The sequence below is a fragment of the Zalophus californianus genome, chromosome 4, assembly GCF_009762305.2.
Source record: "Zalophus californianus isolate mZalCal1 chromosome 4, mZalCal1.pri.v2, whole genome shotgun sequence".
NCBI lineage: Eukaryota > Metazoa > Chordata > Mammalia > Carnivora > Otariidae > Zalophus > Zalophus californianus.
This window is the reverse complement of record NC_045598.1, coordinates 138,694,062-138,710,460: the sequence shown is the minus strand read 5'-3', so window position 1 is coordinate 138,710,460 and position 16,399 is coordinate 138,694,062. Positions and strand designations below refer to the sequence as shown.

The 16,399-nt window shown below is 42.6% G+C and overlaps 1 protein-coding gene across 6 annotated transcripts in view; it reads left to right on the top strand.

The window, feature by feature from the left end:
• Positions 1-923: 923 nt before the first annotated feature.
• Positions 924-16,399, top strand: part of PAG1 (phosphoprotein membrane anchor with glycosphingolipid microdomains 1) — a 144,123-nt gene continuing 128,647 nt past the window's right edge. For all 6 annotated transcript variants that reach the window (XR_003522585.2, XR_003522582.2, XR_003522581.2 and 3 more), the window contains exon 1: positions 924-1,046. The gene's annotated coding sequence lies outside the window, so the exon portion shown is untranslated. The remainder of the gene's footprint in view (positions 1,047-16,399) is intronic.

The following is a 16,399-nucleotide window of genomic DNA, read 5'->3' as shown; positions in this document are numbered from 1 at the left end:
ATCAGAAACCTGCATTTTAACAAAATCCTCAGAAGATTCTGACACACATTAAAGGTTTGAAAACCTCTGCTGTACGTCGGTATCATCTGGAAAGCTTTACAACCTACTGATACCTGCGCCTCGCCCAGGGATTCTCGTGTACTGAGTCTGGATTCCGGGGGTGCGGTGAGGGCAAAGGGCTCTTACAAGCTTCCCAAGTTATTTTAATGTACAGCCAGGTAGAGGAGCATTGTCCCCTAAACCGCAGTCCTTTACGATTTAAGCTATAACCTGAGTTAAACTGGCTTTCCTGGCCTTGCCCACCGCCCTAAGGACCGCTTAAAGAGTGGCTTTTAAGGGACAATGGACTCTGGAGCCAAGTTCAACCACGCAGCTTTAGGTTCACAAAACCCAAGGCGGAAGACTTCCTGTACCTTCCCGCAAGGGAGCAAGGCGCAGCTCCCGAGTCCGCCCCGGGGGCCCCTACCCCGGCCCCGCCCAGCTCGCTCCCTTCCCGCCCCTCCCTGCCCCGTGACGTGCCGCAGCGGGCCGGGATCATGCGCACTCGCGCCCCGCGCCCCGCACAGCTGCTCCGCCTCGGCGCTTGTCATTCTCCGCGGCGCGGCAGCTAGTGCGGACTGCGGTGCTCGCCCGCTAGCTCCCCCGCTGGCGCGCCTGCGATGTGACCCCACTGCCTGGGAGCGGGCTGGAGGCTCTGCGGCTAACAGCGCCTCGGCTTTTCCCTTGCCGCGTTCCTCGTTGAGTCGCCATTCCCTCGGAGCCGGAGACACGCACCAGGGACTAGGAGCGCCGCACTCCGGGGTCGGTGCCATCTGCAGCTCTCGGTCCGCGCGGCCGCGTGCAGCCTCCAGTCGCCGCTGCGGCCGCCGCCGCCGGCCGGTGCGCCCTGGCGAGTGCCCGGCCCCGGGCACGGCGGAGCGAGGCGGCTGGTGCAGAGCGACAGCGCCTAGCCTTGCACCCGCCGCCGCCCGGGCAGTGCGGGGCCAGCGGGGCTGAGCGCGGCGGAGCGAGGTACCCTCGGAAGGCTCCCTGCCTCCTGCGTCCCGGTAAGTTGACTGTAGTTTCGGAAGTTGGAGGGAGCCATGGGGAGGGGAGGTGCGTTTTTATTATCCTCATGGGGGAATCTGGGGGTGGCCGCTCTTCTTAGGACCTGGGCTCCATCTCGGGGAGTTCAGGGTGCGAAGAAGCGGACCCGGCACGCGGGGAGAGGCATTCCAGCGCGGGCTGGCAGCAGCCTCAGACGAATGTGCCAGTTGGAAATGCTGCGAGAGGACAGGTGCTCCGAGGGCATTTCGCCTGCTGCTGATTGCACGTTCCGAACTCCTTGACTGTGTGTTTGGCAGTGGAGGGTGCGTGCAGGGTCTGCTCCCTCTATCCTAAGTCCTCCGGGGAGTGACTCCCGTAATATTCCTGGATGCGATAGGTCTTTGGGGGTGGGAGCTAAGTCATTCCTTCCCAGCCCTTCGGGCTTCCCGCGCATCCCACTTTACTCTTCCCCTAGGCAGAAGTTGCCAATGTTTCCCTAATTGGAGCCCAGTCCTTTAGGGAGAAAACAGCCTTTAAGTCAACACAGCGTTTTGTGCCGTAAGGCAAATAAAATGAGAAATCCGTTCATTGTATATGACTTAATACATTTCAAGAATGTGGGCAAATCTCAAAGAAATAGGATTCAGATGATGACACTTGGGTTTCACCCTGCCGGTCCTGCGCCTCTTATATAAGCCTCCCGGCGGGATAACTGTCTGCAGTGGCTGCAGCTGTGGCTCTCCGTGCCATTTGTTTAAGGTCCAGCTTGAACAGTATTTAATGAAAATGCTGACATGATATAGCATTCTGTAGTCTGAAACAGAGTGCACTCTTCAAATTGGAGTGTCTTCTCCTAATAGGTAGCGTGCGAGGAAAAACCCAGTATATTTTTCAAGGCAGCTCCAGGAATTAGACACATAAATCATGTTTTAAAATAGCAGGCATTGTGCAGAGAGCCTGCAGAGGACCCTTTTTAAACACATCCCCTTTGTTTTAGAAAAAGTGGAAATTGTTCATCCCAGACATTTGTTGAGTCTGAAAGTTAAGTGTACTGATGGGCTTAATTATATTAATAAATAAAGAGCATGATTTATAGGTAACTGTCTTGTCCTACTTTGAAGGATAGAATTCTATAACGTTTCTTTTTCATCTGTCCCCTAGAGATTCCTTTTCAGTAGAGCAATAGATTATCATCATTGATGCTTAATATTTGAGTCGATTAAATTTGTAAAAAGAATACTTTGAAATAAATATGGTACTGCTCTGTTAAAACTGAACATTAGAAACGAGAATTTTCAGATTATTTGACATCGAAGTCATTAGTTTAACAAAACAGCATTAAGACTTGATATATATACACAAACACACACACATACACATACTTACATATATTTAAATTTGGACTTATAATAAAGGTTTAAACCAAAACTCAGGAGTGTGTTTTAATGTAAGATTCATTTAAGTAATCTTTAGAAAGAGAAGTGCTTTTATTTATGGTATTCCAACACATAGAACAAGATAAGCTAGTTACAGGCACCACATTTAAGAACATATGCTAGGTTTTTAAAGAATTCTAGGAAAGTACAAAAATGTTATTTCAGAAGTTGAAAAGTTAGGCACACACTGTGGTTTGTGAGAGCATCCATTGCTTATGTCTAGAAGAGAAAACATCCAAGCATGGAATCTCAAAAGACTTAGCCCATCAGCACTGTTGTATCATGGTTGGGAGGGTAGACTAGGCAGCTGAGCTCCTGGCTCTCGTACCATCTGTTTGAATCTGGGTGAGTTACCTAAACTCTGTGCCTCAGTATCCTCATCTGTAAACTGGGGATGACAGTAGTACCTACTTCACGGGATTATGATGAGGATTAAATGAGTTCATAGATGTAAAGCCGTTGAAGCAGTGTCTGGCATATTAAGCTGATAAAATTATCATTACTATGAAAGGAAACCTATCTTTGGATACCAGGGACATTGAATGGCTGCTGATGAAGGTTAATGGAAGCAGGTCACATGTATAACAGGAGAAAGGATATAAACATTTATTAAACACTTTCTAGTGATGCAGAGCAGCTGGTGTTTAATTTACTGTCTCCCTCAGTTCCTCACTGAGGTCGGTGGTTTCTTCTCCACTTGGGAGATGAGGAAACTGAAGCTCAGCGAGATCAGATCAGAGTTAGGATTTTAGCCCATGTCTGTTTCTTTCAAATCCTGTTCCCTTTGACCTTGCTGCCTCAACTTGCGAAGTGCTTTTTCCACCTATTCTCCTTTAATCCTCATAATAATAAAATAGGTGCACTATTATCTTCAGTATACAGATGAGGAAATTCACGTTAAGCATGAAAGTATGCAAAGTGCTTACCAGTACTCACAACATAGTTCTCCAAGGTTGGGAGTTGTTATTATTCCCATAATTATTATTAAATAACTTGCTTAGCCTAGCATAGGGTAGATGTGCCAGCAGGTGAAGTATGTTTTCTCCTTCACTTTCAAGTGGATTCCATTGCTTTTTACTTCCGTATTCATGTATTCAGAGAATCATTGGGGAAAAAAACTGGTATGTGACAGTTCACACTGGAGGACGGTGCTCTCTGGTTCATTTCTGCCTGCAGATGTGGCTGCAGTGATCCACGCAGCCTAGAAAACCAGCACGGGCGGCAGTCATCCATCCACAAAGAGCATCATACCTGAGCATGAATTCAGTCCCAGCTGGAGAACAACCGTGGGGCAGAGAGAGAAAGAGAGAGGCCTTGTACTTTCCCGTGCATTTTGCTGTATATTCAGAAATGGGAATCATTTATATTTTACATTAAATAAGCATGCTTCTTCTAGGCCTTAATGCCGGTGTCACAGGAAGCAGTGTCTGGGGTCCTTTGTGAGTAGTCTGGTCCATAGCCTGTTGAACTTCTCACGTGACTTCAGAGGGTGGGAATGATTGAGAGGCCACTTGTGTGTGTGTGTGTGTGTGTGTGAGAGAGAGAGAGAGAGAGAGAGAGAGAGAGAGAGACTTTCCTAGGTTATCATCCAGATACTACATAGTGTTCTGGTTCTGGTAAATATTCTGTTTTCTAGATGTTAAAATCTAATTGCTATATAAGGCACATAAGCAACAGACTCCTTGTAGACCGGTGTAACCTCTTAGCTAACGTACTATTCTACGACTGACAGTACTTTGGGACAGATGTTCTAAGTTGGCTTTCTTTTTTTAAAATCAAGACTCTCTGTACAGCATGGTGACTATAGTTAATAATACCATATTGCATATTTGATAGTTGCTAAGAGAGTAGATCTCAAAAGTTCTCATCACAAGTTGTAACTGTGGTGACAGATGCTAACTGGACTTATTGAAATCATTTTGCAGTATGTACATAAATCATTAAGTTATACACCTGAAACTGATATAATTGTATATGTCAGTTTAAAAAAAATCAAAACTTTCTGGGAATGAGCTTTTAGGAGAATGCCTCAGTATGCCCGAGGACACAATCCCACAGAGACAGTGTGCCAAAAAGAGCCCTTGCCATCAACAGCCCTTTTACATCTTTGAAATATCTTCTACTTCAATTTTAGCCCTCCTTGTCAGAGTACAAATATTCCCTTCTCTTCAATCAATATTTACATTTCAAATGCTCTTCTGTTCTGGGTTATTCTATAATTGAAGTCTTCCTTGATCATTTTGACATAAGCTGGGTCCATAATTTAGTTTTAACTAATTCTTTAGAATTTACACAGCTCTGTTTTATTTCTCATCTGTGTGAACTATTTATTGGCTTATCTGTGGCCACCTCTAGATCTCCAAATAACTTCTTTGACATCAGCTTTTTCCTGCTGTCAGAAAATATATTTACAGGAAACACAAGGTAATTTTAATATGGATAAAGTGAATGAAGATCATTTACTCTCCCTAGTCATAGCTACTGTTTTGAATTATCTTCACTTCTGGCTTGGGGAGTTGGGAGCTGATTCTCTTTCTAGAGCTCTTGCTCTGTACATCCGTGAGAGATATGTTGGGGAATTATACAAGTTTCTGGTTATACAAGCAAGCAGTTCGTATTCATCATGGCAGAGACAGTCCCTCAAGGCTGGGGCATTGCTGATTTTGAGGACAAGGGGCAGAGATGGGGGGAGACAGCTCTGAGAATGATTTATCTGCCACATTTCTGGTCCTCATCCGTCGTGCCTTCTGGATAAGAACTGGAGTGAATAGTTAACACAGAGAACTTACCATGTGCCAGCTGCCGTGCTAAGAAGTTTACATACGGTATTTACTTTAATCCTCACGGCAACCTTATATGGTAGTTACTTTATTATCCTGTTTTTCAAAAAGTGGAAACTGAGGCCTGGAAAGGTCAGGGCACCTCTCCAGGGTCACATTAGTGAGTTTTGGAGCCAAGAATGGAGCCCACGGCTGTCTGAAAAGGCCTGGGTTCCATCCAGTACCTTCTGCATCTAATCTTGGAGCTTTCATGATCGTTCAGCTGTGCTGCATAGGTGTCCTATATTGTGCTTCTCAAAATAATCCTGTACTATCTCGCTTGGTTCCCACAATGACCCTGGGAGAGCACTAAAGAGATGGTGGGAGGGCCCATTGCCCACCCTCTTGCCCGTAGGCAGCATCTGGCATTGACTACATAGTGTCATCTCCATGTCTTTGTGGAGGAAGAACTTGGCTTAGTACATACAACAAGCTCAGAAAAGAAAACCACATGTTAGCCTTGTGCAGTAAGAAGCGTAAACCTTCCACTGATAATGGGATGCAGCGGAGAGGCATGTTAACTTCATTTGTGTTTGGGTAACATTCTTGTGTCACTCTCATTAAAGAAAGGGGAAGTATAGAAACCTGAGATTTTCTCTGGTGATTAAAAAAAATGTTTATAAAAAAGTATCAGTAATGAAGATTACTGCAACAGTGTCATACGCTATTCACAATGAGACGATGGTTTTTAAATTCAGTGAGTATATATGTCTTAACAAGTAAGGGTCAAGAGTGTTGTCTCAGAATTGCATCAAATCTATGCCTGTATTATAGTCTAATTCCAGTCCAAATGCACAATACAAAGAATTTATAACTAATTTGTAATATTTTTAAAAACCTTCCTCTGAGCCTCGCTTCCTCCATTTTTTCTTGATTTCACATTGGAGTCAGCATTTGTTCAGTAAGTTCTTCATATTCCTTGGGTTTTGCATTATTATTTTTCTTGTTGTTAAAACATTTTGGGGGGCGCCTGGGTGGCTCAGTGGTTAAGCGTCTGCCTTCGGCTCAGGTCATGATCCCAGGGTCCTAGGATCGAGCCCCACATCGGGCTCCCTGCTCAGCGGGGAACCTGCTTCTCCCTCTGCCACTCCCCCTGCTTGTGTTCCCTCTCTCGCTGTGTCTCTCTCTGTCAAATAAATAAATAAAATCTTCCAAAAAAAAAAACATTTTGGCATATTGTGTTGATGTTTCATCTACTCTCCCTCCTTGATTTTATAGGACTGCACAATTTTCAGACCTGTGAGTCACTCAAAACTTACGAAAAATTCAATTTTCTAAATATAGACGCTATTGCAGAGGACAGGGAAATTTGGCCTGACTAGAGGGCCTTTACTTAAAATGCAGAGTGCTGGAAACCCTATGAACCTTATGGAGTAGGCAAGTAAAAAAAAAAAAAAGTTTTGTAATTGATCAGCAGCAGCTTTATATCTTTCTCTGTGAATTCATAGGACCCAATATCTACATACTGTATCCCTTATTCATTTGCAAGTTTACAATTTGCAAGATCAGCTTCAGTTGATTTTGTAAAAATACCAAAAGATGTGACTAAGTCAACATTGTTGTCATCTGTCCTAGTCTTCATAAAGCTCCCGGTGTTGCATACATAAGCCTTTCTGTGGATTTATTCTCTAAGTGAAGAAGGGTAATCAGGTAAGTCTTTGGGCATCTGTTCTCACTACATCTGTGACTCGGTCATTACTGTTGATATTGCTTCTGCTCGCTCCGGCCCTTCACCCCTGACCGTACCCATTCCTCTGTCATTCCCATAATGATTGAACATGCCGAAGCTACTGGCAAACTTTAATGTGGAGGCAGCTCATGTTATAAGTTAGGGGCAATAAAACCACACAGCACAATGGTTTTTTTTTTTTTTTTTTAATTAAAAAAAGCCAAGCTGTACGGGCTCCCTGCTCAGCGGGAAGCCTGCTTCTCCCTCTCCCACTCCCTCTGCTTGTGTTCCCTCTCTTGCTGTGTCTCTCTCTGTCAAATAAATAAAATCTTTAAAAAAAAAAAAAAGCCAAGTTGTAACACAATTGTACACAAAAATACTGCAACCTCTGCATTCAGCACTGGGGAGTTGCAACCACTGTGGCCTTATTTTTCCCTGACACCTTCTGAGGAGAGCTGTGAACCTCAAATTCACACGTAATCAATCACTAACAGGTTGGCCTTGTTTGAGTCAGATTGAATTGGAATGATATTTACTCATTTATGCATTTACCAGATATATATTGATAGGATACCAGCCTTGTTGTTGAATGTTGAAACCTCAAACAGAAGAAGCATCCTCACCCTGCCCTCCAGAATCTCAGCAGAATGGAGGGGAAAAGATGCAGTTGTAAGCAGTGCATAAAAGATGCTGGGCTCTGGCAGGGGTACCTGACTCCAAGGGAATGCTTTCCCCTTGGAAGTGTAGGGCTGGATCTGAGTCTGGCAGGCAAGTCAGAAGGGACCAGGCAGCTGAGGATGGGAGTGGGCTGACAGAAATCATTCTGAGCAGAGGAACCAGAGAGAACAGTACCGTGCAAGTACCCAGCAGGCAGGTGGCATGTCTGTAAAACAGCTGGTCGTTCGCTGTGGCTGGTGCACATCCAGGGCCGCGGATGAGGCCGGAGATGGGGCCAGTTTAGGAAGGGTCTTGGGGACCATGCTTGGTCCAGATGAATTTGGGCGCTTTAGGTGAGTGTTTTAGAATAATTACTCTGGGTGTTTTGTAGAGAATAGGGGGTGTCGAGTCAGGGGGCAGACACAGAAGTCCTGTAAAAAAACAAACAAAAACTGTTGAATGAATCCTAGTGCAGGTTTAAGGTCTGAACTTACACTGGTAAGAGTGGGGAGAGGCAGGGAGGGGATGGTGACTTTGAGGATGACTCCCAGGTCTCTGGCTTGGGTGATTGCCTGGAGAGAGGTGCCATTGGTCATGATCGTGAATACAGAGGATGGTGCAGTCTGCAGGGGAAGCTGATGAATTTATTGGTGAATTTATGTAACGTGAGGTACCAGAGGCTTACCCAGGTCAACTTGAGATTCGGGTGACCGTGTAGTTCTGGAATTCAAGACAGAGGCCGAGCTGAAAGTAAAAGCTTGCCAGCCTTCTGTGTGTTTCACATTGTTGTTGAGGTGGCGATCTGCCTGGGAGAACACGTGGAGTGGGGAAAAAAAAAAAGATGAGGGCCAAGGTGGCAGGCGGAAGAAAAGGAGATGGGCTAGTGAGATTAAATGAGGGAAGTTTTTGACAAGTGCTTGGACACAAAGTGGCAGAAGCCAGAGGCAAAGCAAAATGAGGTGCTTGATGGAATGGGAGCAGGGTAACAAAACAATGAAATAGAAAGAAGAAAGCCGCGAGCAGAGGGACAGGTCTGCCTGTTAACTGGCTTGTATCTGCACAGATGACGGTGGCTCCTTCTCGTACAGCTTTCTGGTCTGTCAATAAACATGAAGGTCTCACATCTGGAAAGTGGATGCCATGGGTAAGGGTAAAGGGAAAAGAAAGGAAATCATGAAAAAACACGATCCTGGATCTGAAGCTGCATAGGGGAAGAATTGCCGTTTCTTATTTTTCTCCTCCATTCATTTATCTCCTTCATTGGCTGCAGGTCGTGGGCACTTGGGAAAGTGGGAAAGATGAGAGAGTCACTTTCTCGGTGGATAAAGTGCTTGGTTCTTCTAACAGACATGCCTTACTGTATCCATGAACAAACACGCTGGGAGGAAAAGTGGTAAAGGGCATATTATTTGGCAGTTTACAGAAACTAAGCTTTTATCGTGGTCATAGCATCTTAAGAGGGTTTGGACCTTTGAACCAATCCTTTTATAGTTATGAATGAATCTTTTGGCTCAATGGTTTATTTGAGATATGTTGAGTATAGTTTCCTGTAATTTTCACTTATCATAAAAACAGTCCTCGTTACATTATAGACAAACTAGAGTATTTGAGGTTGAGGGAAATAGTGACCATGTATTTTAGTTTATATCATACATGTTAGCCGTCACCCATTTTGGCTTTAATTTTGACCTAAAGGCAGAACTACTCCAATTATAGAAAGAACTGAGATACAGGGTTCAGATAACTGGGTTGAGATAAAACAGCTAATAAACGGCACAGCTCCTAGGACCCAAACTGAGGCGTTCTGACTTCACATTCCAGGTTCCTGCCACTCATCATGTTGCCTGTGTCTTCGTGAAGAGCTGCTAAAGAAAGATTAGCAGGTGGAACATTTCATAGTTGCTCAAAGTACCCACAGTAGAAACTGCGCTGGCTACAGTCTTTATTTAATGAGCCAGGGTTATTTATGCAAATGTATGTAATTAAGTTAGACTGGGGGGGGGGAATCTTTCTTCACAAAATAAGCATCTTTCTCTTTCGTTATCTTAAAAGCTTAAAAGCATCTGAGTTATAAAATAAAAAGATTGAATATTTTAAACTGCAAAATTATTGTAGTTAAACCTGGTACTTGTGATGCAATGCAAATGTGTTGTTGCAACAAGTTTGGGTCAGTTGTTACAGTGGCTGTTGTACTTGAGTGTGTGTGTGTGTGTGTGTGTGTGTGTGTGTGTAGGTGTACCTGTGAAATAAAAATTAACCAAATTAAGTTTAAGCTATTGGTTTTCCTTTTATTATTCTTGTATATTACAAATCCATTAAATGATGTCGCTTGCTTTATCTCACCAAAGCCGCTATTACGTTACCCGTTTAATGCCAAAGTAGTAAAACATTTGCCTTGAGCATTTTATACTTGAGGAGTGTAAAATGATGCAGGATAAATCTAAAGGGTTTGTTTTCGTTTTACAACTTCTCTTTTGGCTCCTGATATTCTAAAATTATGATTTATCGAATTTTGCTACTTTAAATCGGATATTAGCTATTAATATGCAGGAATGTTAGAATCATGAGAACATGGAATTTCATAATAGTTTGAAAAGTTTATGGTGCTATTTTTTTATTTCATAAAAAAATATCTACGAACCTTGCTAAATGGCAGTTTCCAGATGAAAGCAATTTCTAGCAAGTTGCAAAGGGCTGGTACCAGTGCTTATCCTTAAATCTCAATTTCAAGCTTCACAGTGCCAATTTTACATTTTAGCTTTCAGTAGGAAAAGTAGACTCTAAAGGGACTTATGCTTTTGCTACATTTGGTGGGGTGATCTTTTGTTACTGGTACTGATTTTTTAAAAAATAACTCTACATTTATACATTTCAAAAAGTCTTATGAAAATGTTAGTCACCTGCCTTAATTCTGGTAATTACCATTACACTTGGTGTATTACAGTGGCCTTAGTGCAGTGTAGAGAAGATATGAAAATTTAGATAATAATATAAAGTAATATAGCATTTTATATATGATTTTATTGCATTTTATATTTATAATATGTGAGGAAACACAAATGAAGTAAGATGAAAATTAATCTGGCCATTTCATGCCTCATGTGTCCCAATTTCATCCAAATGCAAATATGATATTCCAGGGCAGAGAGTTAGTATTCTGTTGAGGTGATTTGACACTACTGTATTTATAACCCACTACCAAGATAAATAATTAAGCTGCATTTCCTACTCATCTTCCCACGAGTATGCATTTTAATGTTATGTACTAGGAGTTTTCATTTGCTAAAAAGAATAATTGAATTTTCTTTACCTCTTTTTACTTGCTACTGAATTTTGTTCAGACATTTTTATGCCAGTGTATACTTGACATGATAGAACATGTCTAAATTAATAATCTAATTTTAATACCATAATGACGTGTATAGTTAGCACTTGATTGAATAGAGTGTTTTTGCATATCGTGTCTATTCTTTCTCTTAGTGGATTTAGGAATTATATGTTTAATATTCAAAGTCCTAAACCTGCTTATGTTTACTGATAGGCACAGAGGGAAAAATATAAACATTTTTCAAACAGAATTTAAAAGATATGCTTCCTTTTCAAATGTTAGGAATCGACACGGAACTGTCTACTGTAGCTTTTTCTTATATATAACATTAATAAATGCCGAAGTGGTTATAAACGAGAATAGTGTCATATGTAGTGCCCAAATTGTTGGTGTTGAAGTCAGAAGTGTATACCTTTATTTTTCTAAATAAAAAATAAAGATGCTTTCAAGTAAAGTATTATGAATCTCATTTAAACATATTTGGAAGATGTTAAGAATATTTTTCCTTTGCTGCATTATGTAATAGTCACTTTGCCCAAAATGTGTGTCTTAAGCTTTACCATCAATATGAAATGCTCAGTATCTCCAAAATGGAATTAAAACTAAAAACTTTGGAGTCTCATTAAAAGCATACAGGATGGGGGCGCCTGGGTGGCTCAGTCGGTTAAGCCGCTGCCTTGGGCTCAGGTCGTGATCGCAGGGTCCTGGGATCGAGTCCCCCATCGGGCTCCCTGCTCAGCAGGGAGTCTGCTTCTCCCTCTGCCCCTCCATGTGCTCCTCCTCTCTTCCAATCTTTCTCCCTCTCAAATAAATCAAATCTTAGGGGAAAAAAGCATACGGTATGGATAACAGCTTTTCAGGCTTTGTGCTGGGATATTTGGAACAAGATTACTAAACACTATGGTTGTTGAGAAAAATAAAATAAAACACCAAAAGTGTTAAACTTACACTTAATTTAATGGTTTCTGCCACCATGGCTCTTAACCTTTCCCACTGGCTGAGTGATTTGCTAATAGTGGCATGTCAGGACCCAAATTATTGTAGATCTTTTCTTTTAATAAATATTCAATAGCATTTTCAAAATTGTTCTCCTAGATGCAGTTCATAATAAACAGCCCAGTGCTGGCAGTGAACATGCTTCTTTTATACTGTTTTATAGCCATGGGACATTTGGCATTTGGACTCTTCTCTTATGTATTTTCACAGCTCCACATATCCTGAAAACTGTCAGCCTTGCATTAGAATAAGCCTTTCGCATCTCCACAGTTACAGGAAGAATAAAAAGAATGTTCTCCTTTTCTTCTCCCTACAGTATGCCAAGGCCTGTAGTGAGAAAATCATCATTTCCTGGTGATAGGCTTTTTCTTTCTTGATCTCACTAACTGCAGAAAGTAACAACACAAAAGGCATTGTTGAAATGTGAACGCGTTAGTTTGGGTTGATCTGTCTTACTCTTGTCCTGCAGGAGACGTTTGACCATGTCTGGAGACAGTTTTGGTTGTCATGACTGGGGAGAGGGGCAGAGACCAGGGATGAGTGGGTAGAGACCAGGGATGCCATCCTACATTCTGCAAGGCACAAAACAGCCCTCTTCAGGGAAAAATTCTCTGACTCCAAATGTCAATAGTGCTGAAGTTGAGAAAAACCCTGATCTAGAAAGTAGGGAATGTCTGTTTAATTTGCTTTCTATTGTTCAAGCAAATGGAAATGTGATAGATGGTCCTTGGAAAGAAATCATTGCAATCAATATAATCATTTATTGAGCACTTAAAAGATCCTGAAAATACAGGGCAAGCAGTGACATCGTCCCAGCCCTCAAGAGTTTATGCTCTCTTTGAAGATGACTTGCAAATAAAATGCTATTATTCAATGTGTGGTGTATGCTGTAATTAGAGAAATACATGACATGTTAAAAAATAATTTTGATTTTATTTGCTAAATATCAGGGACTATCCAGAAGAAATTTATGTTCTCTGGCTAGATGTAAAATTAGTCATTTATGGGTAAAATTTCTTTTTCCCTTGATAATGATGAATAGGTCCCCTTTATTTGCCTTTCTCTCTCTCCATTTCAACTGATATTATTTGAAACATCAGGAAAGAAGAGGAGGTATTGACATAAAAAGTGTTACTTTAGAAATTTAGCGTATTAGTTTTTAACATCTTCATTGAGTTATAATTTACATGTCATAAAAGTCTCCTGTTTTAAGTGTACAATTCACTGGTTTTTAGTAAATGTACAGAATTATGGAACCGCCATCACATTCCAGTTTTAGGGCTTTTCCATCACCCCAAAAAGATCCGTTGTGCCTCTTTGTGGCCACTATATTCCCATGGCCAACCCCAGGCAACCACTGCTGATCTGTCTCTTTCTCTCTTCTCACTTTCTGTCTGTATAGATTTACCTTTTAGGAAATCTCTGGACATTTCGTTTGGGATATTAATTTTTACAAGTAAAAATGTAGTTTGATGGCTTCTTTTTGAAGGTTATCTTGTTTATATTTTCCTTACTACCATTGCCACACCTTGGTACAGTGCAGGTTTGAGTACACTTCGTTATCAGAATTCTCAGGTTAATCAGGTGAAAAAGGTGGCAAAGGAGAAGATAAGCATGTATATTTAATGTGGTGTATGTGCTACATCAAAGAGTCCGTAGTGTGCCTGTTTTTCAGCTTTGCTCAGTTTTTTTCCCTGTGACTCTGTCTACTAAAATAATGTCATTGAAATCGTTGATAAGCTGACTGAGGTCAGATGAATACTGCATCATGTGGGGAAACTACGAAAGGATTAAATCCAGAGAATTCACCTGTCTGGAGAGTTGTGTAGGGGGTCAGCAATCCCTTTGGGGCCACATGTCTTTCAGAATTCAGCTTTTAGAAAGGTAATAGGGTTTATATACAGTATGTTATGTAATAGTCCCGTGTGATCCCAAGAAACAGTAATTTCTGTAGCAAAGTGGATGAATATTCACATTTAGGAGGACCGAGGATGACCAAATAACTTGATGTCAGTTCAGGTCAGTTTTTGGAGTCAATTCACTTGGTAGCAAAGTAACAAAGAAACCCTGTGTTCAGAAAATTTTGCATTTCAAAACTGGGGGGAAAGGCTTGTGAATTTGCCTCAGTGGCTCCCAGGATGTTACATCTCAAATAATTGTTCCTTCCTCTTTCCCACTCCCACCCTCCCATCCCCTCTGCCACATACACATTTCATACCATTTAGCCCTGAGTATACTTGTCTTGCTTTCATATCATTAGCTTCCCATCAGACTTGATACAATGCCAAGTTAGCTGTTCAGTTTTGGTGGAAGAAGGCCAGGTATGGGTGTGTTATGGCGGCCAGATCTACATTCTCTTGTGGTTTGTGGTTTCACCTCCCTGTTACAGGCCTGGATTGTAGCCATGTTCATTTACTCCAGAACCTCTGGGGGCCCAGGGCCCCAGAAGATGAAGATGGTTTTGTTAGGTCAAAAAGATGTCCATGGAGAAAAATCCAAAGGGAACAATGGCAGCTGTCGCTCCAGGTAGCCCCAGACTCATGCTAAGTAACCATCACACCCATCCCAAAATCTTTGGGCAGTGAGATGAAAGATAAAGACATGAAGAAAACAACGTGTGGTATCTAGTGGGTTCTCAGCTCGGAGGTAAGACGCTAGTACAAAGTGAGATACTTCAGACTTGTTCCAATTTTTAAAAAATTCTGCATAATCTTACATAATTTGCCTAATGGTACTTAGAGAGCCTTGTTAGTTTCTTTTCACATGTATTTATTTTCACATGTATTTATTTCACATAAATTTCATATCTCTATTAATTTCCAGGTTCCAGTGGTGGTACTCAGAAAATTGTAACTATATGGCACTGGGGTTTAACTAATTTTCCATGGCACTCCTAAGTGACTATGAATGTGAATGAATATTTCGATCAATGTGCAAAATTTGCTCTTGCTGCATGTGAGTGTGTGTACTCCCGTGGCAGTGTTACTTAGGCAGAACATACTGCAGGTTGTGGGACCCATTTACCAGCAAGGGGGACCCAATTTCTGTAAATTAGAGAAAAGAACAGAGTGTGGTGTTACACCAGCCTTGGGGAAATACTGCATGTGTCTAGGGACATCCAAGAATTTTGCATTTTGAGAACTCAAGAGCATCATCAATGTGAGCTAACAGTCAACTGCGTGAAGAAGGTAATTTTGAATGTTTCTGTAGGCATTTAGGAGTATGTAGTAGGGGTTACAAAGTTCTTCATTGCTTCCGTGTCATAGCAACATTTCATCTGAAGGTGAACCTGAAATCCGCATGAAAAGACGTTGAATCATTGCCCCTTGGTGGTGGAAGTACGTCCCTCACCTTTCCCATCTGCCGACTTCATTCTTGGGTGTCTTGGTTTATCCCCACCTCCTACTCCAGCTGCAGCCTCCTCGCAAGTATCATTTTCTTTCCCACCTCCCAACTTTAAAGAGCTAAACTTGTCCCGCCTTGGTTTTGCACCTGTCTTTTCTTGCCGAGCGTCTTCCTGAGTTTGCAAGCATTTCTTCTTATTACCACATTTCCTGTTGTTAAAGAGCTGACAGCCCACAGGGGCCTCACGTTGTCACTGCTGCATTCCCTTCCTCATTAAGTACAGCCCCCTTTGTGTTCTGGTGATGCTTTCCCTCTCTTTGGGGTCAGATCATCTGATCTGTCTCACCTTTATCCTTCTCCCTCTTTCGGTCTAGCTGCCTTTAGAGCAGTGGTTCACCTGGGGAGGTGTACTACTTAGTGATGTCCAGGGCCTCCCCCCAGTAGTTCTGATTAACATGCCCTAGGGGGCCTCCACCTTGGTTTGTTTTTTTGTTTTGTTTTTTTTGAAGTGGGGTCCACACCCGGGGTGGAGCCCAACACGGGGCTTGAACTCACGACCCTGAGATCTAGACCTGAGCTGAGATCAAGAGTCAGACGCTCAACCAACAGAGCCCTCCAGGCACCCCAGACCTTGGTGGTTTTTGAAAGGCACCTCCCCTCTCCCCCTCCCCCCCCCCACCCCAGGAATACAGCCATCATGGAGAACCACCCGTTTAGAGGGCATGATAGCTGCTGTCAGGTGCTGTAGGTCACAAGCCACTGTGGAGGTAGGAGGAGGGAAGTTGGAAAAAAGATGAGAAGAGATTGAACAAGAGCAACACTCCCTTGCCCCTTTGTTTACTTTTAGTTCCATTCGGGGGGAATGGGTTTCCCTTAAGGGCCACCTACACCGGCCGAGTGTGGCCGCTTCTTCCCCTTGGACTGCATTCCCATCTGTAAATCCCTGGCGTCCATGTGCCCCCAGCAGGTCAGAAACCATTGGAGGTGAAGTGTGTACTTACCTCCTCGTGAGGCTGGCCACAAGGGGCCTTATTTTCCTTTCATAACTATGGCCTCCTGCCTTGCAACCCACTATTTGCATTTTTCCTTTCTGTCCCTCTCTGTAAACCAAAGCCGTGTGCCC